Source organism: Stegostoma tigrinum, unplaced genomic scaffold, assembly GCF_030684315.1.
Source record: "Stegostoma tigrinum isolate sSteTig4 unplaced genomic scaffold, sSteTig4.hap1 scaffold_192, whole genome shotgun sequence".
NCBI classification, from domain to species: Eukaryota; Metazoa; Chordata; class Chondrichthyes; order Orectolobiformes; family Stegostomatidae; genus Stegostoma; species Stegostoma tigrinum.
Window position 1 is genome coordinate 386,656 of NW_026728131.1, and position 14,508 is coordinate 401,163.

At 44.1% G+C, this 14,508-nt stretch overlaps 1 protein-coding gene across 7 annotated transcripts in view; it reads right to left on the minus strand.

Annotated features, from left to right (window-relative positions):
• Window positions 1-14,508, minus strand: part of LOC132207874 (uncharacterized) — a 148,200-nt gene that overhangs the window by 38,440 nt on the left and 95,252 nt on the right. For 6 of the 7 annotated variants that reach the window (XR_009443943.1, XR_009443944.1, XM_059643717.1 and 3 more), the window contains one exon: window positions 5,849-6,050. The gene's annotated coding sequence lies outside the window, so the exon portion shown is untranslated. Of the gene's footprint in view, window positions 1-3,728; window positions 3,930-5,848; window positions 6,051-14,508 lie in introns of those variants that run through there. The other variant, XR_009443945.1, reaches the window with a different exon arrangement.

Consider the following 14,508-nt stretch of genomic DNA (forward strand, 5'->3'; position numbering starts at 1 on the left):
TAGTTTAGCTGCCTATAAAGTACTTTTTATGCCTGAGACCATAAAATGTGCTACATAAATGCAGTTCTTTCTTTTATTAACTGCTGTAGTTGTGTGTTTCTTTGCCAATGGAGGATTGGCTACAATTACGCAGAGTAACATAAGTGAAATACATTTCCATGACAAAATTCCAAACCATGGTTACTCAGTTAGAATAATAAAATATTGGCTGTTTGCAACCGAACACTGTAGATGAGCGAGCGTCACTTAGTCAGTAAAGTACCAAATAAATATGTTCCCGACATGGAGAATACAAATGAAAACTACGGTAATGCTCACAGGAAATTGGACAATGTTCTATTTTATGATCACAGCAATGCCATATCATCAACACATGCTTTAATAGATAATAAGTCACTCTGCGATATTTATTCATTTGTTTTTCATTCTCAAGATCATCTTGGCAAATCCTGTGAACCGGGACCACTTAGTTAGGACTTAATTCGCACTTTTTTCCACCTATAATATCCATGGTTTATCCATCTCCACTCTATGTTTGTCTGCAGGAAGATGAGTTGACAGGGGGTTTACAGTTTTAATTCATACAGATATATGTCCAATGTTTGTAAACATGTGTCTGTAGCTAGAATCTATGCTGTTGTAATAAATAGGTATTCTTGTTAAGAACAGAAAAGTGAAAACTGCCGGGTTAGAAAGTTCCAGCTACGCGCTTACCTGATGGAAATGCATTGACTGTGATATTAATATATATAATTGTTAAATGAAAATACTGACGAATTTTGCTTATTGTTTCTGTGATGATCTAAACAATCCATTTGTCAACACTATAAAGTAGATATTGTTATTGTAAACACCCCTGAAAATGCAAAGAAAATTTCAAGAGGGGCCAAATAAGTAGTGTTGGGGAACAAAGAAATGGCAGAGGAACTGAACAAGTATTTTGCATCAGTCTTGAGGTTGGAAGGCACCAGTAGTAGAGCTTTAAGGGAGTCTGAAGCAGAAGTGAGTGCAGTGGCCATCACTAAGGAGAAGGTACAGGGGAAGCTGAAGGGTCTGTGTGGAATTTGCACATTCTCTCCATGTCTGCATGTGTCTCCGCCAGGTGCTCTGATTTCCATCCACAGTCCAAAGATGTGCAGGCAAGGTGGATCAGCCGTGGCAAATGTGAGCTTGCCGGGAAACAGTACAGGGCTGGGTCTTGGTGGGATGTTCTTTGCGGAGGTGGTGCAGACCCAATGGCCTCTTTCCGCTCTGTAGGAATTCTATAATTCAGAGAAGATGGTAAATTACATGGACCAGATGGACTGTCCCCCAGAGTTCTGAAGGAGATAAGTGAGAAGACCATTGGTGATCTTTCAGGAATTACTGGAGTCAGGGTGGGTCCCAAAGGAGTGCAAAATGGCAAATATAACACCCCTGTTTAAAATGGAGGGAGGCAAAAGATGAGAAATTACAGACCTGTTAGCCTGGTGCTGGTCATTGGGTCAGATTTCAGAGTCTATTATTAAGGATGAGACCGGACAATGCTTGGAAGTACATGGCAATACTTGGAAATACATGGTAAATTGGGCTGAGAAAACACAACTTTGTCAAGGGAAGGTCTCTGTTAGATTCTTTGGGAATGTAACCAGTGAGTCAAAACCAAAGAGAGCCATTGAACTTTATCTATTTGGAATTCCAGAAAGCCTTTGACAAGGTGACACACAGGAGTCTTCAAAATAAAAAATGAGCTTATGGTGTTCGGGAGTAGGTACTGGCATGGACAGAGGATCGGCTAACTGGCAGAATGCAGAGAGTGGCAATAAAAGGGTCTTTTTCAGGATGGCAGCCAGCAACTACAGGAGTTCCGCACTCATCAGAGATCAGACTACAGCCATTCACGTTATACATTAGCAATCTCGACAAAGGAACTGATGGTATTGTTGTCCACAGGGCGTTGTTGCTAAGTCTGCAGATGACATTTCGATAGGTGGAGAGGCAAGTAGTGTTGAGGAAGTGGGGAGGTCACAGAGAGTCTGTAGAGATGGGCAAGTACAGGCATAGACTATTTTCTAAATGGGGAAAGGCTTCAGAAATCTGAACCACAAAGATGCCCCAGTTCAGGATTCTTTTAACATGCAGGTTCAGTTGGCAGTTGGGAAGGCAAATGCAATATCAGCATTCATTTCAAGACGGCAAAAATATAAGAGCAGAGATGTATTGCTGAGGCTGTGTAAGGCTCTGGTTATCTTGCATTTGGAATATTAAGAGCAGTTTTTGGCCATCTATCTAAAGATGGATGTGCTGGCCTTTGTCAGGGTCTAGAGGAGGTTCTCAAACATAATCCTGGGGATGAAGGCACTGTCACGTGAGGAGTGGCTGAGAACTCTGGGTCTGTACTCGATGGAGTTGAGAAGGACGAAGGGGGTCACACTGAAGGTCAGTCAGGACTGGATAGAGTGGACATGGAGATGATGTTTCCACGAGTAGGAGAGACCAGGACCTGAGGGCACAGCCTCAGAGTCAAAGGGACCACCTTTCAGGATGGAGGTGAGGAGGAATTTCTTCAGTCAGAAAGTTGTGAATCTGTGGAACTCATTGATGCAGAAAGCTGTGGAGGCCAAGTCAGAGTTGATTTCAGGCATAGATAGATATGTTCTTGCTTAGTGAGGACACAGGAGGTTGAGAATGACAGATCCCACTCAATGGGCTGAATGGTCTAAATCTGTTCTGAAATCTGAAGGTCGAAAACACTGGAATGTTAGTTCAGTGTTATTTTTATTGCACTGCAAGGACAGTATCTCTCCAAAAGACCTAACAAATTTTCCCACTCTGTTGTTGCAAACATATTCAATAACTAGCAACAATGCTCCTGTAGTGCCTCCCTCAGCCGACGCTAGTTAGTTCTACACTCATCGTAACTGCACGTGTTTGCCACCACTGAAACATCCCGGTATTACTGGCACTAGTGCCATGTTTAAAGGCTATTGTGAACCAGTAAAATACCCAGAATCCAGAACTGCCTTGTACAGTTCATAGCAATTGTCCCAGACAGGGCAGGAAAGGGGAAATTAGCACCTTATTTACAGTTAGGGACCTGGAGGTCCTGGTGGATGGATTGGTGCAGTGGAGGACTGTCCTCTTTCCCAAGCACAAGCACAGGAGGCCACAACACAATATTCCGCCAGACTCATCTGAGGCTGTCCAGTGTCAATGCAGTCTCAACCACCAAAAGAACCATACAGCAGTGCTGCAGGATCAGTGACCTCTGCTCCAATGGAAGAGGATCCTGGTCTGTGCTACCTCACATTCACACTCTCTCTAATTCTGCACCACCCTTCAGCACAGCTCATGTAATACCATTCTCACCAAAGCATTCAATGTCTGTCTTCGCTTGCTCTCGTCTACTTGAGGGCCCAAGGCTATTCATCCTCTATGTTCTCTGTGCCTCTTGCTCTCACCCAGGAGACCTCACCTCCCTTCCCAAACATACATGAGCACTAACAAATGCACCAGCTCATTTCATCTCACTCAATTCCTCCCTTTGTTTCATTCCAGGAAAAACAGCCCACAGTAGGGCAGAAAGAGCTAACACAGGTAGTGAGGTGTCTAATGTTTGACTTCTCACAACCTATGACGACAGTGTCCTGACCATGGTCATTCTGAGCAGCCAACTGATTGCATCCAAGCCCCTCGAGTGATATCAGACAATGCCCTGGAGTTACCTAGATCTGCTGCCTGAAAGTGCCTCGCTTGACTGGAGACCATTCCCCTCGGAACCTGAAGCATGACCATGTGGTTGGAGACAATGCAATGCCTTCTGTGCTTCTGCAGCTGGCACAGACTGCAGGTGTGAGATCAACATATCACGGTGCTGAACGGCAACACATCCACTCCTTTGATTGATGACTGCTAACAAGCATGACAAGCTGTCTGGCTTGGTCTCGATGCTAAAAAGTTAATCAACATAGTAGCGTTATGAGTCTGTTAGATGTGGCGGAGGGGCAAACCTTAAGAAGACAAGGCAAATGAAGACAAGGCAGAGGAGCTGTTAGCATTCATGCAGGGACACAATGAGAGTTGAGAGCTCAAGCAAGGTGTCCTGATGTGTAACGTGGCCCAATACACGAATGGGTGCCTGTCCCTGCATCCAAAAGTAGCACTGCAATGAGGGGGGCTGCTGCAATCCAGAATGCAGCAATGAAGTACAGAAGAGTACTGAAAGCAGATCTGTGATGTGCCATGATGTGCTGAGGCTGGAACATGTCACATGTCAAAACTGTGGACATGGGGTGATCCTGATGGGTGTGGCTGCAGATGCTGCGGACTAGTGCCCAAGTTGGAGGTGCAGAGGAGCATTGAGCAATGTGGAAGCACCACACACCCACTCAGAATTTCATGTCGTTAATTCGGAGCATCCAGTTTCTGTCTGGCAGGTAGAAAAAGGGAATAAGTACTAATGAGGTGGTACTGGGAAATAGTGCATGTCGTTCAGTGCTCCCTAGCGAGAATTTCAGCTCAATATCTACAATTTCCCTGGAAAAGGCAACATTTTGGTTTTGACATCCTGAAGCAGCTTGAGCTGCTATCAATATGAAGGGTACGCACCTAATGAAGAACGTCAAAATTGACAGTCGCAATAACAATTTAATATTGGAACACATCTCATGCAGACAAAGCTCAATTTTATATTAATGGTAAATTCAAGGTGATTGGGGTGGATAGGAGGACACCGAAAGTTTAACCCTGGACGTCCATTGCCAAGTCCTAGAATTGTATCCAGCCTGGACTGAAAGAAAATAAAATTCTCTCCGCTTGCAAGGATTCCCCAATATACTGTCACAGTCCTAATACATTTCCAAGTGAAGTGCATAACATTATTCCTAAATGGAGTTTACTAAACAATCTGACTGAGATAAGCTGAACGACAATTAGTCTGGAAAATACCACAATGGCACAGTTAATGCTCTTCAAGATACTGGCTAGGTTAAAAAGTCTCAGTTATGAGATAGACTGGTATGCTGGGTTTGTTTTCCTTGGAGCAGAGGAGGCTGAGGTTGGGGTTGGGATCTGATTGAGGCAAAGAAAATTATGACAGGCACGGGCAGAATACATTGTGAGAATCCTTTCTCCATGGCACATGTGTCTAAGACCAGATGGCACAAGTTTACGGTGAGGATTAAATGCTTTGGAGGAAGTCTGAGGAAAAGCTTTTTCATCTAAAAAGTGGTAGACGTATGGAGCACGCTGCCTGAGAGGGTAGTTGAGGCAGGTATTCTCAACATTTAAAAAGCATCTGGGATGAGCATTTAAAATGCTCGGTCAAGTAGGCTGTGGAACAAGTGCAGATAAACGAGATTAGTGCAGCTTGGTGTATGTTGGGAGGCATAGACACGGTGTTTCTATGCTGTATGACTCTACGAGATTGAGTGTCACATAAAAATTTATTCTACATCTGGCCGTTTATTCCTTGACATTAACTGGATGATGTTCATATTGTGTACTTTATACACGTCTTTCTCCAGCACTAACATTTGTCACCGTGAAGAGCATGACAATCAGAGTGTCGAGATGTCTACATGATCCTGTACAGATCTGACCAAATGGATTCCAAAGTATATCAGTTTCAATTTTACGATTTAAAACAAAAATCGCTAAAACTTTCAACTACTTTATCTGTTTAAGTGAAATGAAATTAGAACATACTGAAACCTTATGTCAACAATACCAGGATTGATTTTAATCAGTCGACAACCTTCATATTCACTGAACGGATCATATACATATCAAAATCCAATCCGTCGGATGCAGTTTAAATGCACCTTAGGAGAATCTAAACATACTACATTAAAGTGTAAATCATACATACGTATCAAATACGTTCAGCAGCCAGTTCAGACACATGTCGACACAGAGTGGCACATTGACCAAGTCCTTGTGGTTTTGTTCCAAAACATCATAAATGGACGTTAAACAGTTGATTACTTCAGTCACATTCAGAAGTTGCTCGGTTTGTGTCAATTTGTGTTGATCAAAGACGCGTTGCGCTGTGTGCAACTCCAACAGATCCACTACAAAGGAGGAAGAAAACTAACTTTGATTACAGTTTTAACTTATTGAGCTATCAAATAAAATTAATTCCTGTATTTGGCCTAGAAATAAATACAATGATTCACAAAAGTACTCTGGAATGAAGGAAACAGGCCATTTCCTTCTCAAATGCACGATGTCAAATCTAACTAGGGAACCGTCAGTGATAATGTATGGTTTAGAAGGGGTGGACACTAGGAAGTTGTTTCCGTTAGGCGGGGAGACTAGGACCCGTGGGCACAGCCTTAAAATTAGAGGGGGTAAATTTAAAACTGAAATGAGACGACACGTCTTCAGCCAGAGTGGTGGGCTTGTGAATTCATTGCCGCAGATTGCAGTGGAGGCCAGGACGTTGGATGCCTTCCAGGCAGAGATCGACAAATTCTTGATCCCAAAAGGAATCAAGGGCGAGGGGGAGAGTGCAGGGAAGTGGTGTTGAAATGCCCATCAGCCATGATTTAAATGGCAGAGTGGACTTGATGGGCCGAATGGCCTCACTTCCACTCCTATGTCTTATGGTCTTATGATGCTGGTCATATTCTGTCGTTTGGTTCAGTAATTTCTGCAGAACAATGGTGGAGGAACAGTAGCTTTGTATGTTATGAAGCCCTCCTTTATATTTATGAAGCAGGACTCAGTACAATTTAAACTAAAACATCCATCTCTTTCAACCGACGTGCATTCTCACTACATCCAAATCCAAAGTACAAACTAATTGGCTCTTTACTCGTTTCAAATAGTGGATCTTACAACCCCTATTTCACTGCTGGTAATCAGCATTCATTTAAATCACACTAGGTTGCAGCTATGAAGTGTGTTAATCACACATTCTTGTTCATTTTAAAAAGGCGCTCTGTTAACTCGGTTTTGAACTAGATTTCTCTTATAATTTTGCTCTTTTGTCATACACATGGTATGTTCTACAGCGTCTACCAAAAACAATTAGTAGTTAAACAAGTATCAATTCAATTTTAGTTCACATGATGCCAACAAAATCTGGCAAACATGGTCAAAACATGGAATGCCAATCGAACCACTCCAAATACAACAGAACCTCCATAAATAAAATCTAATGGCAATATGAGGAATGAAGCTCCCAGAGATATGCATTCATCTGAGTGAAATCGTTGATTTTCTCGGCTTCTAACCCTTTCACAGGCAGAGAGATCCTGGCCCATGAACCTTCACTGCTTGAAAAAAATTCCCCTCGACATCGCCCTACATCTTTTCCCCAAAACATGAATGCATTCCCTTCTCCTTGTAACATCATCCACCAGCCATGGGAACACAGCCTCTCCACGTTTATCTTATCCCAACCAATCATAATCCTTTATGTCTCCATTAACTACTTATTAATCCCCTGTACTCCAATGAAAATAGCGTTAGCTAAATTTGTTGATAAAATGTCACAATCCTAAAACAGGTTGGGTAAATTTCATCATTATTACTCAATATTACCAAAATTATTACTCTTGAAGTTTAGTCCCAGATTTGGGTGTATCATTCCAGTCCTATTTCAAGGTTCAGGATAACTTCTTTGTTTTAGCACTGCATGAGCTACATTATAAAGCCCCATCCCACAGATACGAAGGTGGGAAGAAACACATAAAATCTGGAGGGCACTGTGTGTACATGTGTGGAAGTTCTGGGGAACTGTCAAGCAGCCTGCCTATCCTTTGACCTCCTGAGACTAATTGATGGCAATTTCAGGGATCTCCTCTATTGCGGAAGGAGATAGATGTCAATCAGGAAGGCAGTGAGCTTTACATGCACAATCCAGCCTCGAAAAACTGAGTTGGTAGGGGATCCTCATCCACAGGCCCCTTGGCCTGATCCAAGGCACTTCACGCCCTTAAACTCTCATCCAACGTTTCAACAACCCCGAACAACCCTCGACCACTCCGCACCTCTAGTCCGGGACCTGCCATCCAGCCATCAGCAACTTCAGACTCTTCTGGGCTCTAAGTGGCCAGGAGTTCTACAAGGTAGAACTTCCATCCAAGAGGGCGCCCCATGTCCTGCCTCCAGCCATTTAATGCTGCAGGGCAGCTGTGAAGAGCATGGGCAGGGTCCCATTTGGCATTTCAACTGGGAGACACCTGAGCAGGAGTGGGGGCAACAGCACCATGTCGAGTACTATTCACCAGACCAAAACTTCCATATCCTCAGCATTCTCTCCAATGTTCTGCCAATTCAACAGTCAGTGCCCAAGGTTAGTGGGAAACCAGAAATAAGGAAAGATTTCAAAGCCGAGAAATAGAAAAGAAACCGACAATAAGAGCTTATTTAAACAAATGAAAAGGAAGGAAGAGGTCAAAGTGAATGCAGATCCCTTAAAGAATGGAGGCTGCAAAAATAATAATGGGGAATCAGGAAATGGCAAATGAGACAAATAAATACTTTATGTCAGTCTTCACAGCAAAAGGCACAAATACCATCTCAAAAATATTTAGTGAACAAAGAGCAAAAAGCAGACAAGAAATATCACCAGAGAAAAGGTGCTCGGGAAACTAATGGGGTTAAAGGTCGATAGGTATCTGGGACCTGATGTACTCTGTGCTAGTATATTAAAAGATGTAGCTAGTGCGGCCTTACTTGAAATACTGCGTGCAGTTCAGGTCGCCCCATTACAGGAAGGATGTGGAAGCATTGGAAAAGGTTCAGAGGAGATTTACCAGGATGTTGCCTGGTCTGGAGTGAAGGTCTTATGAAGAAAGGCTGAGGGACTTGGGTCTGTTCTCATTGGAGAGAAGAAGGTTAAGAGGGGATTTAATAGAGACATACAAGATGATCAGTGGATTAGATCGGGTGGGCAGTGGGAGTCTTTTTCCGAGGATGATGACTTCAGCTTGTACAAAGGGGCACAGCTTCACATTCAGGGATAATAGATTTGAGACAGATGTCAGAGGCAGGTTCTTTACTCAGAGTGGTAAGGGCGTGGATCGCCCTGCCGGCCAATGTGGTTCACTCAGCCACATTCGGGGCATTTAAACAGTCCTTGGGTAAGCAGATGAGTGCTGATGGGCTGGTGTAGCAGGGTGGGCTTATATTAGTTCACTGGTCTGTGCAACAACAAAGCCCGAAGGGCCTGTTCTGCGCTGTATCGTTCTATGTTCTAACCCCCCACCAGCACTCATCTTCACTGGTTTCATCCTCGCCGCTTCGAACTGTCTGTCTCCTCTCGAACTATCTTCTCAGCTATCCATCTTCAATCCGCCTCCCCCTCTCTCCATATTTATTTCAGAATCCCTTCCCCTGCCCCATTTCTGAAGAAGGGTCCAGATTCCAAACATCAGCCGTCCTGTTCCTCTAATGCTGCTTGGCCTGCTGCACTCATCCAGCTCTACACCTTGTTTCTTCAGATTATCCAGCATCTGCAGTTCCTACTATCTCTGAAGAGATTTTCTTTCTCTTCTCCCACAGCAGTCTTGGAAACAACTCATATGGGCGTGGGGATTTGTTCACTTTTAAACCAGCCAATAATTTCAATTTCACACTGCATCTTCCTGCTTTATAGACATCAATGCTCCTCCTTGAAGGGAGGACAGATGGGAGGTACTTGTCGACTGTATCGATGCTCTTCAGTTCTGAACACAGATTGCCCCATCACCCTTCGTACACCCCGGTTTCTAATTGGCCCTACTCTTTCCCTGGTTATTCTCCTGCTTGATATGCCTGCAGAATATCTTGATATTCTTTCCAATCTTGGCCACCACCGTTTCTTCACACTTCATTTTTATACGTCACTAGTCATCCATTCATTTGCTCCCTTTGCACTTGTCATAAACATGTCCTGAACATTCCTCAAGATCCAGGGTTCTCCAGGCTTGTTGATCATAAATTTCACCCAAAACGGAACATAGCTGGCCTTGACTCTCCCAGTTCCTTTTCTGCTGTAGATTCGCCCTCAACTAACTTCCCAAAATATTACACCCAGATCCTGCCTTGTTTCAGTCAAATATGCCTTACCCCAAACCAAAAACATTTTTTTTTAAAACAGATCTCCTCTCCCACGTTGAAAAGTCTGTTGTCATGGTCACTATCACTAAAGCACTTAGCCACTGTCACCTTGAACACTGCCTTTGTGTCCCAGAAGTAGGTCCAGCATTGCACCGTCCCTTACAAGCTCGTCTACATGGTGATGTTAAATAATCTCTCAAATGTATTTAAAGAATTATTTCCCAAGTCAAACTTTTATGTTATCTCAATTAATGTTGTGCAGTTGAAATCCCCTAATATAATCTTTATATTATTATTTTCTCACCCCTCAGTGAATTACCTGCTCTTCAATTGCCCACTGCTTGGAGGCCGACAGCTTAAATTCCTCACCACATTAGCAAACCCTTGTGCAAGGATTTTGGTTCCTTTCTGCTTCAGCTGCAGACCAGCCAACTTGCAGAGGATATACCATCCCCACAAATTGTCCTTCAGATCCATGTGTCTAAATCCCTCCCCAAACACAAACACTTGAGCCAAGCATTCATCTGTTTTCTTCCCCTTTTTCTTGCCTTCTCAGCATGTGGCACCAGGAATAATCCAGAGATTGCAACTTTAGAGGTTCTGCTATTTAATCCACTGCCTAGCTCTCGGAACACTTGATGCAAGACCTCATCACTCATCTTACCAAAGTGTACATCGAGCTGCGTCTTACAGTCCTCCTCCTTCAGGATATTTTTAATGACATTGTTGATCTGGTTAACACGCCATAATGGAGTCACATCAATGACTGTGAAAAATCTGGTCTACCCAGATCGTCGCAATGGGCAAAAAAGCACACCAATGTCTCTACTTCCCAGGAGGCTAAGGCAATTCAAATATAAAGGGCAACTTTCATTGATGTACCAGAGAAAGCATCCTATCTGGATGCATATCATAGCATGGTTTGGCAACTGTTCTTCCTAAGAAAACAACAGACTCCACAGTCATGAACACAGCACAGTGCATCATGCAAATCAGCCTTCCACTCATTCATTCCACCTATACTTCCTGCTGCCTCGGGAAAGCAACTGAAATAATCAAAGGTCTTTCTCACCCGCCAATTACACTCTCTTCTACCCTTTTCTGAAGGGAAGGTGTCAAAAACTTTGTATTCATGTGTGAACAGATCCCAGAAAAGCTTCTTCACCACTGTTATTGGACATCTGAATAGAACTCTTAAAATTTTAAATCTAATTTTGATCTTGCTCTCTGTGCATCTTCTCTGTTGCTGTCATTATGTTCCATTTCACTAATGCACCTTGTATGGTATGATCTGTCTATACTGCATGCATCACAGAACTTTTCACTGTACCTAGGCATATGTAACAATGAATACTCTAATCAAATTGACTGTGTGCAAGAGAGAGGTGAACATATGGTTGTGTTCAAGAGTGCAAAGACAGTGCACGAAAGTGTGAGTGCGCGCAGGACAGAATGTGTGCGCCAGTGACTGTGCTCAAGAGCGTGTAAACGAGAGTCAGCACAAAAGCGAGTGTAACAGCATGCATGAGGCAGTGAGAGTGTCTGTGAGAGCGAGTGAGCTTGAGAGCAAGTGAATTTGTAACCCCAAGTGTGTGAGGGAGAGTTTTGTGTGTGTGTGTCTGTGTGTAGTTGAGTGTATGAACATTGGCAAAAGATCGTGCGAACAGGGCATGCAAGTGTGCCACGGAATGTGTGCAAGACCATGCATGATTGTATGACAGTATGGAGTATGAATGAGTGAGAACGTGACTCTGTGTGTGTGTGTCTGTCCGTGTGTGTCTGCCCGCGTGTGTCTGTCCGTGGTCAGTGTGTGTGGATAGTATGTTTGTGCATGAGGGATAGGATATGCATGTGCAACATAGTGTGACTGTGAACTTCTGTTTGTGCCTGAGTGAAGTGTTGGGGGAGAATAGGGAGAGGAGAGATCGAGAGAGCGTATGTGAGAGAGATGAGATGAGGAGAGGAATAAGAAATGATAGAACATAGAACATAGAACAGTACAGCACAGAACAGGCCCTTCAGCCCACAATGTTGTGCCGACCATTGATCCTCATGTATGCACCCTCAAATTTCTGTGACCATATGCATGTCCAGCAGTCTCTTAAATGTCCCCAATGACCTTGCTTCCACAACTGCTGCTGGCAACGCATTCCATGCTCTCACAACTCTCTGCGTAAAGAACCTGCCTCTGACATCCCCTCTATACTTTCCACCAACCAGCTTAAAACTATGACCCCTCGTGCTAGCCATTTCTGCCCTGGGAAATAGTCTCTGGCTATCAACTCTATCCATGCCTCTCATTATCTTGTATACCTCAATTAGGTCACCTCTCCTCCTCCTTTTCTCCAATGAAAAGAGACCGAGCTCAGTCAACCTCTCTTCATAAGATAAGCCCTCCAGTCCAGGCAGCATCCTGGTAAACCTCCTCTGAACCCTCTCCAAAGCATCCACATCTTTCCTATAATAGGGTGCCCAGAACTGGACGCAGTATTCCAAGTGCGGTCTAACCAAAGTTTTATAGAGCTGCAACAAGATCTCACGACTCTTAAACTCAATCCCCCTGTTAATGAAAGCCAAAACACCATATGCTTTCTTAACAACCCTGTCCACTTGGGTGGCCATTTTAAGGGATCTATGTATCTGCACACCAAGATCCCTCTGTTCCTCCACGCTGCCAAGAATCCTATCCTTAATCCTGTACTCAGCTTTCAAATTCGACCTTCCAAAATGCATCACCTCGCATTTATCCAGGTTGAACTCCATCTGCCACCTCTCAGCCCATCTCTGCATCCTGTCAATGTCCCGCTGCAGCCTACAACAGCCCTCTGCACTGTCAACGACACCTCCGACGTTTGTGTCGTCTGCAAACTTGCTGACCCATCCTTCAATTCCCTCGTCCAAGTCATTAATAAAAATTACAAACAGTAGAGGCCCAAGGACAGAGCCCTGTGGAACCCCACTCACCACTGACTTCCAGGCAGAATATTTTCCTTCTACTACCACTCGCTGTCTTCTGTTGGCCAGCCAATTCTGTATCCAAGCAGCTAAGTTCCCCTGTATCCCATTCCTCCTGACCTTCTGAATGAGCCTTCCATGGGGAACCTTATCAAATGCCTTACTGAAGTCCATATACACCACATCCACAGCTCGACCCTCATCAACCTTTCTAGTCACATCCTCAAAAAACTCGATAAGGTTTGTAAGGCATGACCTACCCCTCACAAAGCCGTGTTGACTGTATTTGATCAAGCCATGCTCTTCCAGATGGTCATAAATCTTATCCCTCAGAATCCTTTCTAACACCTTGCAGACGACAGACATGAGACTTACCGGTCTATAATTGCCGGGGATTTCCCTATTTCCTTTCTTGAAGAGAGGAATTACATTTGCCTCTCTCCAGTCCTCAGGTACGACTCCAGTGGAGAGCGAGGATGCAAAGATCTTCGCAAGTGGCGAAGCAATTGCATTTCTCGCTTCCCAAAGCAGCCGAGGACAAATCTGATCCGGGCCTGGCGACTTGTCAATCCTAATGTTTGACAAAATTTTCAGCACATCAGCTTCCTCTATCTCTATCCATTCCAGCATGCACACCTGCTCTTCAAAGGTTTCATTCACTACAAAGTTGGTTTCTTTCGTAAAGACAGAAGCAAAAAACTCATTTAGGGCTTCCCCTACCTCCTCAGGCTCCACACACAAGTTCCCTATGCTATCCCTGATCGGCCCTACTCTTTCTTTGACCATTCTCTTATTCCTCACGTAAGTGTAAAATGCCTTTGTGTTTTCCCGGATTCCTTCTGCCAAGCCTTTCTCGTGCCCCCTCCTGGCTCTCCTCAGACCATTTTTGAGCTCCTTCCTTGCCTGCATGTAATCCTCTCTAGCTGAACTTGACCCTAGCTTCCTCCACCTTATGTAAGCTACCTTCTTCCTTTTCACTAGAAGCTCCACCGCTCTCGTCATCCAAGGTTCCTTAATCTTACCCCTTCTTGCCTGTCTCAGAGGGACATATTTACTCATCACTCCCAACAACTGTTCCTTAAACCATCTCCACATGTCTATAGTTCCCTTACCATGGAACAACTGCTCCCAGTCCATGCTTCCTAACTCATGTCTAATCGCATCATAGTTTCCTCTTCCCCAATTAAATATCCTCCCATTCTGCCTAATCCTCTCCTTCTCCATAGCTATGTAAAATGTGAGGCAGTTATGGTCACTATCACCAAAATGCTCCCCCACCACAAGATCTGATACCTGCCCCGGCTCGTTTCCGAGCACCAAGTCTAGAATGGCCTCTCCCCTCGTCGGCCTGTCAACGTACTGCGTTAGGAAACCCTCCTGAGCACACCTTACAAAAACAGCTCCATTCAAATCTTCTGCTCGAAGGAGGTTCCCATCAATATTGGGAAAGTTAAAGTCACCCATTACAACAACCCTACTGCGTCCACACTTTTCCAAAATCTGTCGACCTATGCTTTCTTCAAT